Source organism: Martes martes, assembly GCF_963455335.1.
Source record: "Martes martes genome assembly, chromosome: X".
NCBI classification, from domain to species: domain Eukaryota; kingdom Metazoa; phylum Chordata; class Mammalia; order Carnivora; family Mustelidae; genus Martes; species Martes martes.
The window spans coordinates 68,471,922-68,490,263 of NC_137897.1; positions in this window are offsets into that span (position 1 = coordinate 68,471,922).

The window sequence follows — 18,342 nt, forward strand, 5'->3', positions numbered from 1 at the left end:
CTGGGCTCTATTGAAACTGGTTTTCAGGCTTTTGTTCTCTGGAGGATTTTGTTCTTTGGTGGCTGTTTGCAGTTTTGGAGGTTTAGTGGAAAGCAAACTGTGTGCAGACATACATATCAGAGAGAAGCCTCAGTCCACTCCCCTCTGGGTGGTCCAGAACACACAGACTCCCCCTCTACAAAATCCACCTAGCCTCCCACAAGGCAGTGTGCACCCCCAGCCACTGTCTCAGAGTTTGTGCAAAGTGTACACTTGTCTCTGCACCCCTGTGGTACGAAAACTGCTGGCAATATTGGTCCAGGGAGCCTGCTTCCAGTGGTTGCCTTTGCTGGGACTCAGTAGACCAGAAATAGCGTGTTGAGATTTTCAAGCCCAGGCTGGGAGTAATCAGACTCCGGGCTGGTCATAGTGCCCACCAGCTAGCGCCTGCACAGAGCACTCTCAGGCGCAAGCAGGGAGCACGCACGGTTCAGTCCCCAGTCGTGCAGTGTGCGTGCAAAGTGCAAAAGGCTGTGGTTCTAGAGAGCGCCAGCTGGCACACACATCAGACTCCATCACGCATGGAGTGTGCCTGGCCCAGCACTGGTGCAAGCCACGAAAATATGGCAGCTCAGGAACCAGTGCCTGGAGGCTTTGCCTCACTCTCTGTGGCATGGGTGGTCTCTGGTGGTGGCCATCATGGGTCCATGGGCTTAGGCCCATGCCCATGACTGCCCATTCCACCAGTTCCACCTGAAGATCTTTTTCTCTTTTGGGGTTCTTTTAACCAGACTCCAAGTTAATGCTGGTCCCCAATCACAGGGCACTCTCGTATTGGGGTAGTACATTCCAATGGGTCACTTCTGGTGCTTCCCTTGCCCTTCTGTTTATTCTCCAATATCAGTCTGATTCCCACTCACTCTACCTCTCGACTGGTGCATTCTGCCCCCATAGAGATCTAGCAATGTATAATCCTACACCTCAGGCTGATTTCATGGGTTTTCAGAGTATTCTGGTAGATAATTATCTCACTTTAGGGGGCCAGTTGAAACAGGGTCTCTTACTTCTCTGCCATCTTGCCCCCTCCTCCAATTTTCTAATATTTGAAAGAAGTTTTGTTTTGTTTTGTTTGAGGACATAATGACTTTTTTATTTTTTTGGTGCAGTGTTCCAAGATTTATTGTTTATGTACAACACTCACTGCTCCATTCAATACATGCCCACCTTTATACCCACCACCATATTTATGCATAATTTTCTCTTTTCTGGGTTAACATACAAGATTACTTCAAAATTTCCAATATGGTTTTCATTTGAAATATTTTTAATGTTAAACATGTAGAAAATTATATTATAAACAACAATGAACCAACTTCAACTTTTAAATACTGTAACATTTTTATTTCAAATTGTTTTTAAAAAAATAGCAGATATATAATACCGTGTGTTCCTCTCACTTTTTCCATTTGTTTTCCTCCTCATAGGTGATGACTATATTTAATTTTATTGAATTTTATATTCATCATTCATACATGAGCGTTTGTATAATCATTTTTATCATATATCTGTATATTCATTAGTAATATGATGAGTTGCTTTGATGTTGTAAGATTTTAGATACATAATATCATATTCTCCTTACATAAGCAACTTGTGTATTTTATATTACATTAAAAATTTATGCATATTGATGCATCAGATTTAATTCATTCATTATCACTGCTGGATATATTTCATTGGACATAAATACCAAAATATATACATCCACTTTCCAATCAATGCATTTTTAGATGCACTTATTCTTTCAACATTTATTAGTGGGGTCCCTACTATGTATGGAACAATTTTCTAAGTGTTGGTTATTGATATTTCTTTTCCTTTCTGTCACTAACAGTCTTACTATGAACTTTTAAAAAAAGATTTTATTTATCCATTTGAGAGAAAGTGAATGAGAGAGAGAGAGAGAGAAAGAGCAGGGGGAGGGAGACACAGACTCCCCACTGAGCAGAGAGCCTGATGCAGGCCTTGATCCCAGGACTCTGGGATCATGACCTGAGCCAAAGGAAGATGCCAGTTGACTCAGCCACCAGGTGCCCCTACTATGAACATTTTTATACATGTTTCATTGTGTAAATATTTAGTTTTTTTTAATAGGTTAAATTAGAATTTATTGAAAGGTAGAAATCTTAAGTTGTTGTATATGTGCATCTTTAGCATTAGTATATATGGGGCATAGTTGTACCAATTTATACCCACACATTCATTACATTAGACATTCTGTTTTTCTACATCATTGCCAATATTTATTCACTGATTAATTTTTTGCCAATCATTAATTTTTTTCAACCATGTGAGACTGTACCTTCATTTTTAAAAGTTGCATTTACTTGATTAATAACTTTGAGCATTTTTAAGATGTTCATTTGACATTGTTTTTCTTTAAATTACTTATTAATAGATTTACCCACTTTTAATTTATCTTTATCTTATCATTTAGAAGTGTTTTTTCTACATTATGCCAGCAATGCACACTCCAAATGTCTTGTACTAATTTATGGTTTTCCTTTAATTTCACTTTGATATCTTATTGTGAAGAAAATTTAAATTTTAGTGTGATCACTTTATCATTTTTTCCCATTTTTTTTGGTAAATTTTCTTTGTGTATAAATCTTACCTTACCAGTGGGTGCAAACGTAGTATCCTGAATTGCTCTCCAAATATTATAAGTTTTTCACATCTACTTTAGCTTCTCTGAGCTTGTTTATTTGTCCATATTAGATAATATTTATATACAGAATTTCTGTAAGAATTAAATGAGATATATATAAAAGCACAGTATTACAAGAAATAACACCCTAGCTTTGGCTCATTCTCCATGGCCTTGGAGGGGATCCTGAGAATAGCAATGCCATGTTATAGGCACAAATGAAGACCTAGCCTTTACAAAGTCATCAGCAACAATAAGCCAAGAGGAGAAGGACACAAACTCCTAGTAACAGCTAAAACTAAATGAATTTCACAATGTGTTCTCCCTTCTCTATTCAATGAACTATTATATTTCTTTTTTTTGGCTATTATATTTCAAGGGTCTTATAGAGAAAAAATAATTTACCTTATTTTTCATATAGCTTAAGTCTTTATCTGTGGGGATAAGATTTTGTTCTTCATGAAAACGTTTATGTATGGTGTAAAAAGAAAACTGAAAAGAGACCTTCTACAGAATATCCATTGAAAAATGAGTGGTAAAGTAGGCAAGTGCTATGTGTGTGTGTGTGTGAGTGTGTGTGTCTAGATCTGTCCGTGTATGTGGCATTAAAGTGTTTAGTAATTGTCCTAAAAGCATATAGAAAATGAAGCAACATTTATCCAAGAAAATGTTGGTAAGAACAGTACTTGTGCCATGACCTATTCTTTCCCTACCCATCCCCAGCTCAGTGTGACAGAGATTCTACTCCAAGCATTTGTGGCTAAGTAAATAGAGGGCTATGGTAAATGCTGGAAGGTGTAGGCCACCATCATCTTGCATTTCTAAATCTCTGAGAATATGTTAAATTGCAGGTGAGTGCAGCTAAAAGTTCAGAGACTCCTTTCTTCCATATGTAATACAGCTATGGGACTGAGGTTCCACCCAACATGCCAGACTGAGAATGCTGGGGCCCCAATAATCTTCCACACTCTCATGGTGGAGTGTCCTTTCTAGGAAAGGCAAGCAGAGGCCAGAGGCTGCCATCCCTGTCCAGTGACACACTCATAAATCAGGTGTCTTAATAATAAAGAAACACGCTGCTGGCTTTGTCCAAGCTCCATAATAATAGCACGGATGTTTTATGAAGGGGAAGTAACAATCCATACAAGGTAACTGACTGAATTTGTAACAGAGTGTGTGGAAGTCTAAGCTTTAAGGTGCTCTAGAAAATAATGGAGATTTTTGTATACTATATATCTCCATTATTTTATATCATTATTATCCCTTAGGCAACTAGAAGATTGATGTCAGTTCCTTGAGAACAGTGACATAACTCAATGGCTACATGGTTGATAGGAAACAACCAAGGATGTAGGTAAATAGAGCTTTTCTCTGCTTAGAAAAAAAAGTTAACATGGCCTCAAAAACACCCCTATAAGGGGGCCTATGTTTATGTCAGACCGTGGAGTAATTTATGCCTCCAAAACATTGTAGAAGGCAATAAAATAATCAGGTAGCAACTAGTGAAGACTAACGGCTGAGTCTATCTACAAAAATACAGACAGATTAACAAAGATATCAGAAGAGAAGGCAGTTAAACAAAGCCCTGATGAAACTACCATGATTCAAAGTTGACAGTACACATGCCCTTACGAGGAGAGACACCAGAGGCCTCACACTGTGGATTAAATAGACATCACAAAAATAGTCTAATGAAATCACTCCAAATCAAATGACATAAAGTACCAGGAAGGTTGAAGGAGTTAAAATTGCAGAAGAGTAGGGGAGACCCTAAGTTTGTCTCATCCCTCAGATACAACTAGATAGTTATCAAATCATTCTAAACACCAGAAGAATGAATCAGAGGACTGAGAAAACAAATACTGCAAGTCTGCAAGTAGAAAAGTGATCACCATTTGGAAGATAGGAGGTGCAGAAACCTGAATCTGATATCATATAACTGAGGATATGGCAGTAGGGAGACACCCTTCTTAAGGAGGCTACCACAAAATATTATAAGCAGAAGAGTACAAAATAAGAACTTTTAGTCTACTACATGGGGAACATGCCTGGCTTAAAGGTGCTCAAGTGGTGAAACAGAGAAGAATCCCAGGTGTCACAACATGGTTTCAAGATCCCCAGGGTCATGAGAAGAATGGTGGTGCCTAAGAGCAGCATGGTTCCCAGACACAGGAGTGTGGAAGCCAGCTGAGAACAGCATGTCTATGTGCCAGCTTTCTGTTGTGTTGCCATAAACTGTGAACATCTGCACTGTCATACAACTGCTTTTTGGGGGGGGGGGTGGAGCAAAAAGGAGTAGCAGAATGAGACCCTTCCCAGAAGAACAGTGCAGTTCCATGCCATGATAGTTCCTACAATTGGGAGTTTTGAAACTCATTTGCTTGCCTGAGATAAAAGCACTCAGACACAGACAGGGTAAACACCGAGTTCTGACAGAAACAGGGAGAAAAGAGCAGTTGATTATTCTTCTGTGAGAATGAAGATTACTTTTCTGAGAGAGTGAAGGTCACAAATTTTTCAGCTCTGGAGCAAGAGAGGTAGGTGCCACCATATTCATCCCACCCATCAATAGTGAAAGCCTTCAGGCAGAAACACAGTGCCACCTAGTGGAGTCTGGAACCCCCTTACACTGAACTCTGCATCCCTGTGCACTGGAGGCTCATTTCGACTAGAACAAGTCCAGATCAGAATCAGTGTAGAAGGTCCCTCTACCAGACCAGCAAAAACTTGCTGACACCAAACTTACTTATCACGGAGGGCTGAAAAGCTTCACCTCTAGGGGAAAACAGTATATAGCATTCTTTTTATCTTTTAAAAATATTTTATTTGAGAGAGACAGACCACAGGTAGGGAACATCAGAGGGAGAAGCAGATACCCCCACTGAGTTGGGAGCCCTAAATGGGGCTCAATCCCAGAACCTGGGATCATGACTTGAACCAAAGATAGATGTTTAATTGACTAAGCCACCGAGGTGGTCTGCATTTTTTGTATTTTATTTTTTCATTTTTTTACTATTTTATCAGTTATTTATTTATTTTTTCTATTATTTTCTATTTTTATTTTTATATATAATTTATATATTTATTTTTGTGTTTTGTTTCCTTCCATTGTATTTTATTTTATTTCATACCATACGTGTGTGTGTGTGTGTGTGTGTGCGCGTGCGTGTGTGTATTTTTTCTTTCTTCCTTATTTTGGGATCTAGTTTCTTTTTCCTTTTTTTTTTAAGACTTTATTCATTTATTTGACAGACAGAGATCACAAGTAGGCACAGAGGCAGGCAGAGAGAGAGAGAGGAGGAAACAGGCTCCTCACGGAGCAGAGAGCCCAATGTGGGGCTCAATTCCAGGACCCTGGGATCATGACCCAAGCTGAAGGCAGAGGCTTTAAACCACTGAACCACCCAGGCACCCCAGGATCATGACCCAAGCTGAAGGCAGAGGCTTTAAACCACTGAACCACCCAGGCACCCCAGGATCTAGTTTCTTTTAAAAAGCAGACCAATATACACCTATTTTTATTTTGTTTTGTTTTTCCTGTTGTTATTGTTCTATTTGTTGTTGTTGTTGTTGTTTCTTTCTTTCTTCCTTTATTTTCTGGACAAAACAATGATATGGAGGAATTCAACCCAAAAGAAAGAACAAGAGTTAGTACACAGACAGGGATTTAATCAATACAGATATAATTAAGATGTATGACCTAGAATATAGCACAATGATTATAAAGATACTAGCTGGGCTTAAAAAAAAAAACATAGAAGACACTAGAGCATCCCTTACTGTAGAGATAAAATAACTGAAATCCAGTCAGGCAGAAATTAAAAATAGTATAACTGAGATGCAGTCCCAAGTGGAAACCATAAAAAGAAGGATGAATGAATCAGAAGAGTGAATCAGTGACATAAAAGATAAAATTATGGAGTGTCTGGGTTGCTCAATCAGTTAGGCATCTATCTTTGGCTCAGGTCATGATCCGAAAGTCCTGGGATCAAGTCCCACATCAGGCTTCCTGTTCAGGGGGGGAGCCTGCATTTCCCTCTGCCTCTCTGTCTGTCTGTCTTCTGTGAATAAATAGGTGGAATCTTTAAAAATAAATAAATATAATGGGAGTGCCTGGGTGGCTCAGTGGGTTAAAGTCTCTGCCTTTGGCTCAGGTCATGGTCCCAGGGTCCTGGGATTGAGCCCTGCATTGGGCTCTCTGCTTAGCAGGGAGACTGCTTCCTCCTCTCTCTCTCTCTCTGCCTGCCTCCCTGCCTACTTGCGATCTCTGTCTGTCAAATAAATAAATAAAATCTTAAGACAAAATAAAATTATGGAAAATAATGAAGCTACAAAGAAGAAGGAAAGAAAACTATTAGATCATTAAGGTAGACTTAGGGACATCAGCAATTCCAGAAAGCAAAATGATATCCATGTCACAATAGTCACAGAAGACAAAAAGCAAGAAAAAAAGACCAAATATTTACTTGAACAAATTATAGTTGGAAAGTTGCCTAATCAGGGGAAGGAAACAGGCAATCAAATCCAAGAGACAAAGAGAATTTGCCTTAAACTCAACAAAAATATGTCAACACCACAATACATTATAGTGAAACTTTCAAATTACTAATATAAAGAGAAAATTCTGAAAGTCCCTCAGGACAAGAAGTCCTTAATTTACAAGGGTAGACACATAAGGCTAGCAGCAGACCCATCCACAGAGATCTGGCTGGACAGAAAGGACTGACACGATATATTTAAAGTGCTAAATGGAAAAAAAAAATATGCTGTCAAGATTACTTTATCCATCAAGACTGTCATTCAGAATAGAAGGAGAGATAAAGAGTTTCCAAGATAAAAAATAAATAAATAAGTAAATAAGGAATTTGTGAAGACTAAACCAGCCCTTACAAGTCATATTAAAGGGGAAATTTTGAGCTAAAACAGAGACCAAAAGGACCAAAGACCAAAAGAAACAGAGACAATCTACAGGAATAGCAAATTTACAGGCAATGCAATGCTGAAGTTACATATTTCAATGTTTACTCTGAATGTATCTTTCAATGTTTACTCTGAGTGTAAATGAAATAAATGCTAAAATCAAAAGACATAAGGTATCAGAATGGATAAAAAAAAGGAGGGAGGCATTGATATGCTGTTTATAAGAGACTAATTTTCAACCCAAAGAAAATCCAGACTGAAATTGAAGGGGTAGAGACCATTTTCCATGTTAATAGATATTAAAACAAAACAAACAAACAAACAAACAAACACTGGAATGGCCACCCTCATACCAGAATAAAGCAAGATTTTACACCAAAGACTGTAATAAGAGATGAAGAATAGCACTCTGTCATAAAGGGGTCTATCCATCAATAAGATCTAACAGTGATAAATATACATGTCCCTGAATTAGGAGCATGCAAATATATAAATCAACTAATAACAAACTTAAAGAATATCATAGATAATAATACACTAATAGTAAGGGACTTCAATACCCCACTCACAGCAATGGACAGATCATTTAAGCAAAAGATCAACAAGGAAATGATCCCTTTAAATGACACAGTGGACCAGATGGACTTAACAGATACACTCAGAACGTTTCATCTTAAAGGAACAGAATGTGCATTACTTTGGAATGCACATGAACTATTCTCCAGAATAGATCACACACTGGGTCACAAATCAGGACTCAACAGGTATAAAAAGATTGACATCACACTTGGCATATTTTCAGACCACAATATTATGAAACTTGAAGTCAGCTACAAGAAAAAATTTGGAAGCCCACAAGTACATGGAGGTTAAAGTACATCCTAGGAAAGAATGAGTGGATCAACAAGGACATTAAAGGAGAATTTAAGAAAAAAAAAAAAGTGGGAACAAATCAAAATGAAATCAGGTCAGTCCAAACCTTTGGGATGAAGTAAAGATAGTCCAAAAAGAGAAATGTATACCAATATGGACCTTCCTCAAGAAGCTAGAAAAGTCTCAGTGGAGGGGGTGCAGGAGGGATGGGGTGGCAGGGTGATGGACATTGGGAGAGTATGTGCTATGGTGAGCACTGTGAATTATGTAACACTGATGAATCGTCAACATGTACCCCTGAAACAAATAATACATTGCATGTTAATTAAAAAAAAAAGAAGCTAGAAAAGTCTCAAATACACAATCAAATCTTATACCTACAGGAGGTGAAAAAAGAACAGTAAATAAAGCCCAAATCCAGAAGGAGAAGAAAAATAATAAAAGAAAAAATATAGCAGAAAACATTGATATAGAAATTTTAAAAAAGGGACGCCTGGGTGGCTCAGTGGGTTAAAGCCTCTGCCTTTGGCTCGGGTCATGATCCCAGGGTCCTGGGATTGAGCCCTGCACTGGGCTCTCTGCTTAGCAGGGATCCTGCTTCCTCCTCTCTCTCTCTCTCTGCCTGCCTCTCTGCCTACTTGTGATCTCTGTCTGTCAAATAAATAAATAAAGTCTTAAAGAAAAAAAAAACTGTAGAATAAATCAAGCGAACAAGGAATGGGTTCTTTGAAAGAACTTTGATAAACCCCTAACCAGACTGATCAAAGAGAAAAGAAAAAAGACCCAAATAAATAAAACCATGAATGAAAGAGGAGAAATATCAATGAAAACCAAATACATACAATTATAAGGTCATGATCCCAGGGTCCTGGGACATGATAATTATGTGTGTGTGTGTGTATCTTAAATTAACAAATGAGGGAATCTGGAAGAAATGGATGCATTCCTAGAAACATTTAACCTACAAAAACTGAAATAGGAAGAAATAGAAAACCTGAACAGACCCATAACCAGCAATAAATTGAATCAATAATCAAAAACCTCCCAACAAACAAAAGTACAAGGCCAGGTGGTTTCCCAGGGAAATTCTACCAAACACTTAAAGAAGAATTAATACCTATTCTGAAAGTGTTCCAAAAAGTAGAAATGGAAGGAAAAATTCCAAGCTCATTCTATGAAGCCATCATCAGCTTGATCTCAAAACCACGTAAGGATCAACTAAATAGGAAAATTACAAGCTAATAACCCTGATGAACATGGATATGAAAATTCTCACCAAGATACTAGTTAGTAGGAGCCAACAGTATATTAAAAGGATTATTCATCATGACCAGGTAGGATTTATTCCTGGGCTTCAAGGGTGGTTTAACACCCACAAATCAATAAACATGATGCACTACATTAATATATGAAAGGATAAGAACCGTATGATTTTCTCAATAGTTGCAGAAAAAAAATTGACAAAATGTAACATTCTTTCTTGATAAAAAACACTGAAGAAAGTAGGAATAGAACAAGTCCATATATAAAAGACATCAACTGAAATTAAAAAAAAATAGAGCATTTCTTCTAAGGTCAGGAACATGATAATCATATCCACTCCCACTACAGTTGTTCAACATAATACCAGAAGTCTTAGCCTCAAAAATCAGACAATAAAAAGAAACAAACACTTCCAAATTGTCAAGGAAGAAGTCAAACTTTCACTCTTTGCAGAGAACATGACACGCTAGACAACCCTAAAGACTCCATCAAAAAGTTGCTAGAACTGATACATATATTCAGCAAACTTGCAAGATATAAAATCAACGTACAGAAGTTTGTTTCAATACTATACACTAACAGTGAAGCAGCTTAAAGAGAAAAAAAAGGAAGTGATCCCAATTACAGTTGCACCAAAAAGCATAAGATATCTAGGTATAAATCTAACCAAAAAAGTAGAAGATTTGTAGTCTGAAAATTATAGAACACTTATGAAAGTAAATGAGGAAGACACAAAGGGAAAAACATTCCATAGTCATGGATTGGAAGAAAAGATATTGTTAAAATGTCTATGCTACCTAAACAAATCTCACATTTGGTGCTGTCCCTATCAAAATACCATTAGCATTTTTCACAGAGCTGGAACAAACAATTCTATAATTTTTATGGAACCAGAAAAGACTTCAAATAGCCAAAAAAAAAAAAAAAAAAGAACAAAAAGACCAAAACTGGAAGCACCACAACTTTGGATTTCAATCTATACTACAGAACTGTAATAAAAGACAGTATGCTATTGTCACAAAAAACAGACATAGATCAGAGGAACAGAATAGAGAACACAGAAATGGACCTTCGACTCTTTGGTCAACTGATCTTCAAGAAGGCAGGAAAGAATATCCAGTGGTAAAAACACAATCTCTTCAACAAATAGTGCTGTGAAAATTGTGCAGCCACATGCAGAAGAATGAAGCTGGACAATTTCCTTACACTAAACATAAAAATAAATTCAAAACGGATAAATAGCTAAATGTGAGACAAGTATCCATCAAAATCCTAGAGGAGAAAATAGGCAGCAACCTCTTTGACCTTGGCCACAGGAACTTAGTGTTAGATACGTCTTCAAAGACAAGAGAAACAAAAGGAAAAATAAAGAACTGGACTTCACCAAGATAAAAATCTTTTGCACAGAAAAGGAAACAACCAACAAAACTAAAAGTCAACCTAAAGAATGGGAGGAGATATATGCAAATGACATATCAGGTAGAGGACTAGTATCTAAAATCCAAAAAACAAAAAGTCCAATCAGGAAATAGGCAGAAGATATGAACAAACATTTCCCCAAGGAAGATACACAAAAGGTTAACAAACACATGAAAAAATGCTCAACATCACTTGGCATCAGGCAAATACATATCACAATCACAACGAGATACCACCTCACACCAGTCAGAATGACTAAACTTAACAATTCAGGAAACAAGATACGTTGGCAAGGACATGGAGATAGGGGAACCCTCTTACACTGTTTGGGGATGTAAACTGGCACAGCATGTCTGGAAAACATTACAGAGGTTCCTCAAAATGGTAAAAATAGAACTACCCTGTGACCAACTAATTGCATTACTAGGTATTTATCCAAAGGATGTAAACATAGTTATTCGAAAGGGCACATGCACCCCAGTGTTTATAGCAACAATGTCCCCAATAGCAAAACTCTAGAGATAGTTCAGATGTCCATTGACAAATGAATGGGTAAAGTAGATGTGATAAATATATAAATATATAAATAACTATTATTTATATATAATATTATATATATGTGAATATATACATATATATGTGTGTATATATATATATACATATATGTGTGTGTATATATGTATACACATATATACGCACATATATATACCATGATAATATAATATTATATTATTATAATATATAATAAATATATTATATATAATAAATATATATTATATATTATATTATTATAATATATTAATTATATATTATATATAATATATATTATATGTGTGTGTGTATGTATACATATATATGTGTGTGTATATATGTATACATATATATATATATATATATATATATATATACACACACACACCATGAGAATTAAGGTATTATGCTAAGTGAAATAAATCAGAGAAAAGACAAATGCCATATGACTCCACTCATATGTGGAATTTAAGAAACAAAACAGGTGAATATAGGGTAAGGGAAGGAAATATAAAATAAGATAAAAACAAAGGGAGGCAAACCATAAGAAACTTTTAACTACAGGGAACAAACTGAGGGTTGCTGTAGGGGAGATAGGTGGGGGGATGGGGTCTTGGGTCATGGACATTAAGGAGGGCAGTTGGCATAATGAGCACTGGGTGTTATATGTAACTGATGAATCACTAAATTCTGTCCCTGAAATTGATAATACACTATATGTTAAATTGAATTTAAATAAAATAAAATAAAATAAAAACACTAGAAAATCCGTGTACAGAGTTTCGCTAATACATTATTTAAAGTGTCCATATTTAACAGGAATTTATGAAACATCAAATGAAATAGGAAAGTCTGATAAGTGCACAGAAAATAAAGCAGGGATAGAAATTGCAAAGTAGCTTTATAAATGTGTTTAAAAAGCAAAAGAAACCATGCTTAAAGGATAAAGGAAGGTAAAATGACAAAATCTCATCAAATAGAGAATATCAATGAAAACATATACTTCTTAGAAAGTATAAATTCTGGAACTGAAATGCATAATAAATAAAAAGAAAAAATTAAAAATAGTCACCAGAGGATACAACAGTATTAGAAATTTCAGGAGTATAAGAAACTGAAGATGGATCATAGGGATGATAATGTATGCAAAATGGAGAGAAAATAAAAGTGAAGGAAAATAATCAGAAATGCAAAGAAATGTGGAATACATTAAGTGCAACAAAATATTCATATTGGGATAACAGGGTGAAAAGAAGAACAGGAAAATATTTCAGAGGAAATAATGTCTGAAAATTTCCTTAATTTCACACAATACAGTGATTCACATACTGAAGATTCTAAGCCAGTTCCAAGCAGGATAAACACAAAGATCCACAACCTTAGTAAAAATATTCAGATACAGGGGCACAGGGTGGCTCATTCAGATAAGTGTCTGATTCTTGGTTTCAGCTCAGGTCATGATCTCATGGGTCATGGAACTGAGCCCCACATTGGGTTTTGTGCTCGAAATGGAGCTCGAAATGCTCGAAATTTGAGTCTCTCTCAAATAAATAAATCTTTGAAAACTTAAAAATATTCAAATACAATGACAGAGAAATTATTGAAATCAGGAAGGAAAAAAAGGTCTCATCATACAAGGGAAACCCAAGAGGATTAATCTTAATAAGTTCTAGTTTATTTTCCATCAGGAAACATGAAGTATAAACCTGGGGTTATGACATACTTGAAATGGAAAGGAAAAAAAAAACTTTTCATCCAAGAATTTTGTATCCCAAAAAACAAACAAATAAATACATAAAATAAAAATAACTTTCAAAAGTGAGGGTGAAATAAAGGTATTGCCACATAAGCAAAACTTGAGAAAAATCATTGCTTGCAAAACTGTCCCATAAGAAATACTAAAGAGAGTTATTGAGGGTGAACGCAAGTGACTCCAGACAGTAATTCAAATACACACACACCACACACACACACAAAGAGAGAGAGAGAGAGAGAGAGAAAGTATTAACATCAAGAACATTAATTATGCTATTATGAAAGCATATATACATACATATATCTTCTCCATTCCTTCTTATCAAGTTTCTTTTTTCATTGTAAAAAATACATATATATAACTTTACCTTTGGATCCATAACATATAGAAATGTAATATACTTGTCATAACTGTGTAATGGAAGCAGGTAGGAACATGGATAAAGGAGGGAGAAAATGACACTAGATGGTAACTGGAATTCACAGGAACAAATCAAGAGAGCCAGAAATAATAGTTAATAAACCAACTCTTTCTATATGTAGAGGCTTTCCAGTTTCTCAGCTTCTTTAACAGACATAAAATTATGTAAAGCAATAATTATAACAATTTTGGGGGTCTGGAACATGTATGTACCATATACCATATACCAATGCCATATATATATACATGTAACAGTTATATATATAAAAGTGCCAAAAAGAGAAAAGTGATAGAGTTATATAGGAGGACTATAACTATTTCCAACTGGAATTTAATATAAATATGATGATATATAAAGATATATATGGTACTCTCTTGAGTGACCACTAAGATAGTAACTAAAAAAAGAGTATGGCAGGGGGCGCCTAGGTGGCTCAGTGGGTTAAAACCTCTGCCTTTGGCTCAGGTCATGATCCCAGGGTTCTGGGATCAAGCCCCATATTGGGCTCTCTGCTCAGCAGGGAGCCTGCTTCCCTCTCTCTCTCTCTCTGCCTGCCTCTCTGCCTACTTGTGATTTCTGTCAAATAGATAAATAAAATCTATAAAAAAAAGAGTATGGCAAAAATTACTAAAAGCAATCAAATATTAAATTAGAAAATACTCAATTTTACAACAATGTAAAAAAGCAATAAAGTAAGAATGGAAAAACCAAAACACATGAAACTTATAGGAAACAAAAGAAAAATGCAGACATCAATCCAATTATAACATTAAGTATAATTTTTTTTAATTTTATTTTTTCAGTTTTCCAGGATTCATTGTTTATGCACCACAACCAGTGCCCCATGCAGTATGTGCCCTCAATACCCACCACCAGACTCACCCATCTCCCCATCCCCCACCCCTCCCAAACCCTCAGTTTGTTTCTCAGAGTCCACAGTCTCTCATGCCTTGTCTCCCCCTCCGATTTCCCCCAAGTCACTTCCCCACTCCTTCCAACATCTTCCGTTTTATTCCTTATGCTCCACAAGTAAGTGAAACCATATAATTTACTCTCTCTGCTTGACTTATTTCTCTCAGCATAATCTCCTCCAGACCTGTCCACGTTGATACAAAAGTTGGGTATCCATCCTTTCTGATGGAGGTATAATACTCCATTGTATATATGGACCATATCTTCTTTATCCATTCAACTCTGGAAGGGCATCTTGACTCTTTCCACAGTTCGGTGATTGTGGCCTTTGCTGTTATGAACATTGGGGTACATATGGCCCTTCTTTTCACTACATCTGTATCTTTGGGGTAAATACCCAGTAGTGAAATTGCAGGGCCATAGGGTAGCTCTATTTTTAATTTCTTAAGGAATCTCCACACTGTTCTCCAAAGTGGCTGCACCAGCTGACAAAGCAGGAAAAAATATCCAGTGGAAAAAAGACAGTCACTTCAAAAACTGGTGCTGGGAAAATTGGACAGCTATGTATAGAAGAATGAAATTTGACCATTCTTCTATACCATACACAAAGATAAACTCAAAATAGATAAAATACCTCAATGTGAGGCGGGAATCTATCAATAATCTATCAATAATCCAATAAATACAACAAAGAGTGTCAGATTGAAAAAAAAGTCAGATTGAATTAAATGCTGTCTCTATAAGACATACTTTATATTTGGAGATACAAATAGATTGAAAGTGAAAGGATGAAAAAATATATATCATGTAAGTAACAACAGTAAGAAGGCTGAAATTGCTCTATTATACAAGACAAAATAGACTTTAAAAAAAGGAAACAATACCAAAAATAAATATGGACATTTAATAATGATAAAAGGATCAGTTTATTAGGAAGATGTAACAATTATGCTCCAAACAACAAAGCCTACAAAATACATGAAATAAATACTTGTAGAATTAAAGGGTGAAAAGATAATTTGAAAATAATAGATGGATATTTTATTTTATTTTATTTTTAAAGATTTTATTTATTGATTTGACAGACAGAGATCACAAGTAGACAGAGAGGCAGGCAGAGAGAGGAGGAAGCAGGCTCCCTGTTGAGCAGAGAGCCCGATGCAGGGCTCGATTCCAGGACCCTGGGATCATGACCTGAGCTGAAGGCAGAGGCTTTAACCCACTGAGCCACCCAGGCGCCCCAAGATGGATATTTTAGTAGCTCACTTTCAATGATAGAACAACTAGACAAAAGGTGAACAAGAACATAAAATACCTGAATAACACTATAAACCAGAGAAATCTAACAGAGATCTATAGAATACTCCTCCCAACATCAGCAGAACATACATTAAGTGTACTTGGAACATAATCCAAGATAAACCATATGCTAGGGCACATAAAATGTCTCAATAAATTTAAAAGAATTGAAATTGTATACAGTATATTCTCAGAACACAAAATTAAATTAAATTAAAAATCAATAACAAATTTTAGAAATTCAAAAGTAGGTAGAAATTTTTTAAAAATTCCTAAATAACCAGTGGGCCAAAGAGGAAATCACAAAGAAAATTAGATGATACTTTGAGATGAAATAAAGACAAAACATGCTAAAATATATGGGATTAAGCTAAAGCATTGCTTAGAAGGAAAGGCATTATGGTAAATGTCTATATTAAGAAAAAAGAAAGGGGGCACCTGGGTGGCTTAGTGGGTTAAAGCCTCTGCTTTCGGCTCAGGTCATGATCGCAGAGTCCTGGGATTGAGCCCTACATCGGGTTCTCTGCTCAGCAGGGAGCCTGCTTCCCTTCCTCTCTCTCTGCCTGCCTCTTTGCCTACTGTGATCTCTGTCAAATAAATAAATAAAATCTTTAAAAAAAGAAAAAAAAAAAAAGAAAGATCTCAAATCAATAACCTAATATCCCACCTTCAGACATTGGCGGGAAAAGCAAATTCAACCTAAAGTGAATAAAATAAAGGAAATAATAATGATCAGAGCAGAAGTTGATGACATAGACAATAGAAAATCAATAAGAAATAATTGACGTAAAAGTTGGTTCTTTGTAAAGATAACACATTTTATAAAACTTTAGTTTGAATTACCAAGAAAGAAGAGAGAAAAGATTCAAATTACTAAAATCAGTAAAGAAAGAGAAACAACTACTAATCTCCCAGAAGCAAATTTCCTGCCAGTATGGTAAATGACATAGATTAATGAAGAAATTCCTAGAAAAACATAAAGAAATGAAACTGACCAAGGGAGAAAAAGAAAATCTGAATGAAATTATAGCAAGTAGAGACATTGAATTGTTATGTGGAATCCAAAAAACAAACAAATATGAATAAAACAGCAGAATCAGAAATATAAATTCAGAGACAAACTAATTATTGCCAGAGAGTAAAGTGTTGGGGGGATGGGCAAAATGGGTGAAGAGGAGGAGGAGATACAGGCTTCCAGTTGTGGAATGAATAAGTCATGGGGACAAAATACACAGCATAGGGAATATAGCCAATGATACCATAATGTGTTGTATGGCAATAGAAGGTAGCTACACTTGTGGTAAGCATAGAATAACATATACAGAAGTTGAATCACTATGTTAGACACCTGAAACTAATGTACCATTGTGTGTCCACTATGCTGAAAAGAATAAGAACAAAAACAGCAAAACAAACAAAAGCCTAGGCACAGATGACTTCACCAGTGAATTCTACTAGACATTTAAAGAAGTACTAATATCAATATGTCACAAACTCTTCCAAAAATAGAAGAAAGTAGAACATTGCTTAACTCATTCTTTAAGACCAATGCCACCCCAATATCAGGAAAAATGCCAAAAAGAAAGAAAATTATGTTTCAATATTTCATTATATAGATGCATACTCCTAAACAAAATACAAATAAACCAAATTCAAAAACACTAAAAAAAGCTGCCATGATCAAGTGAGATTTATTCAAAGATTGCAAAGATGATTTAACATAAAAAATAAATATAATACATTAAAGACTAAAACCACATGGTGATGGGGAAAAACACATAAAAAATTAACATAATTGAACAGTGCTTCATAATAAAATTCTCAACATTCTAGAAATAGAGAACTTCTTCATTCCGATAAAAGAAAAGTATGAAAAACCTACAACTAACCTCACACTTCATGGTGAAAGACTGGAATACTTACTTTTCTTCTAAGAGTAGAACAAGACATAAATATCTGCTATTTCTACTTCTATAAAACATTGTACTAGAGGCTCTACCTGGAGAAATTGGGCAAGAAACAAATAAATGGAATAAAGATTGGAGAGGAAGAAGTTGATCCATTGTTATTTCCAAATAACAGGTATTATGTAGAAACTCATAAATAATGCACAAACACACCAATACACACACACTATTACATATAATATAGGTTTAGGGAAGAAGGAAGACAGAAGAAAAGTAAGGGACCCTGGTTTCATCTGGTCCCTTCAATTCAGCTAAATATCTATAAAATAATTCTGATCACCTGTGAATTCAGCCT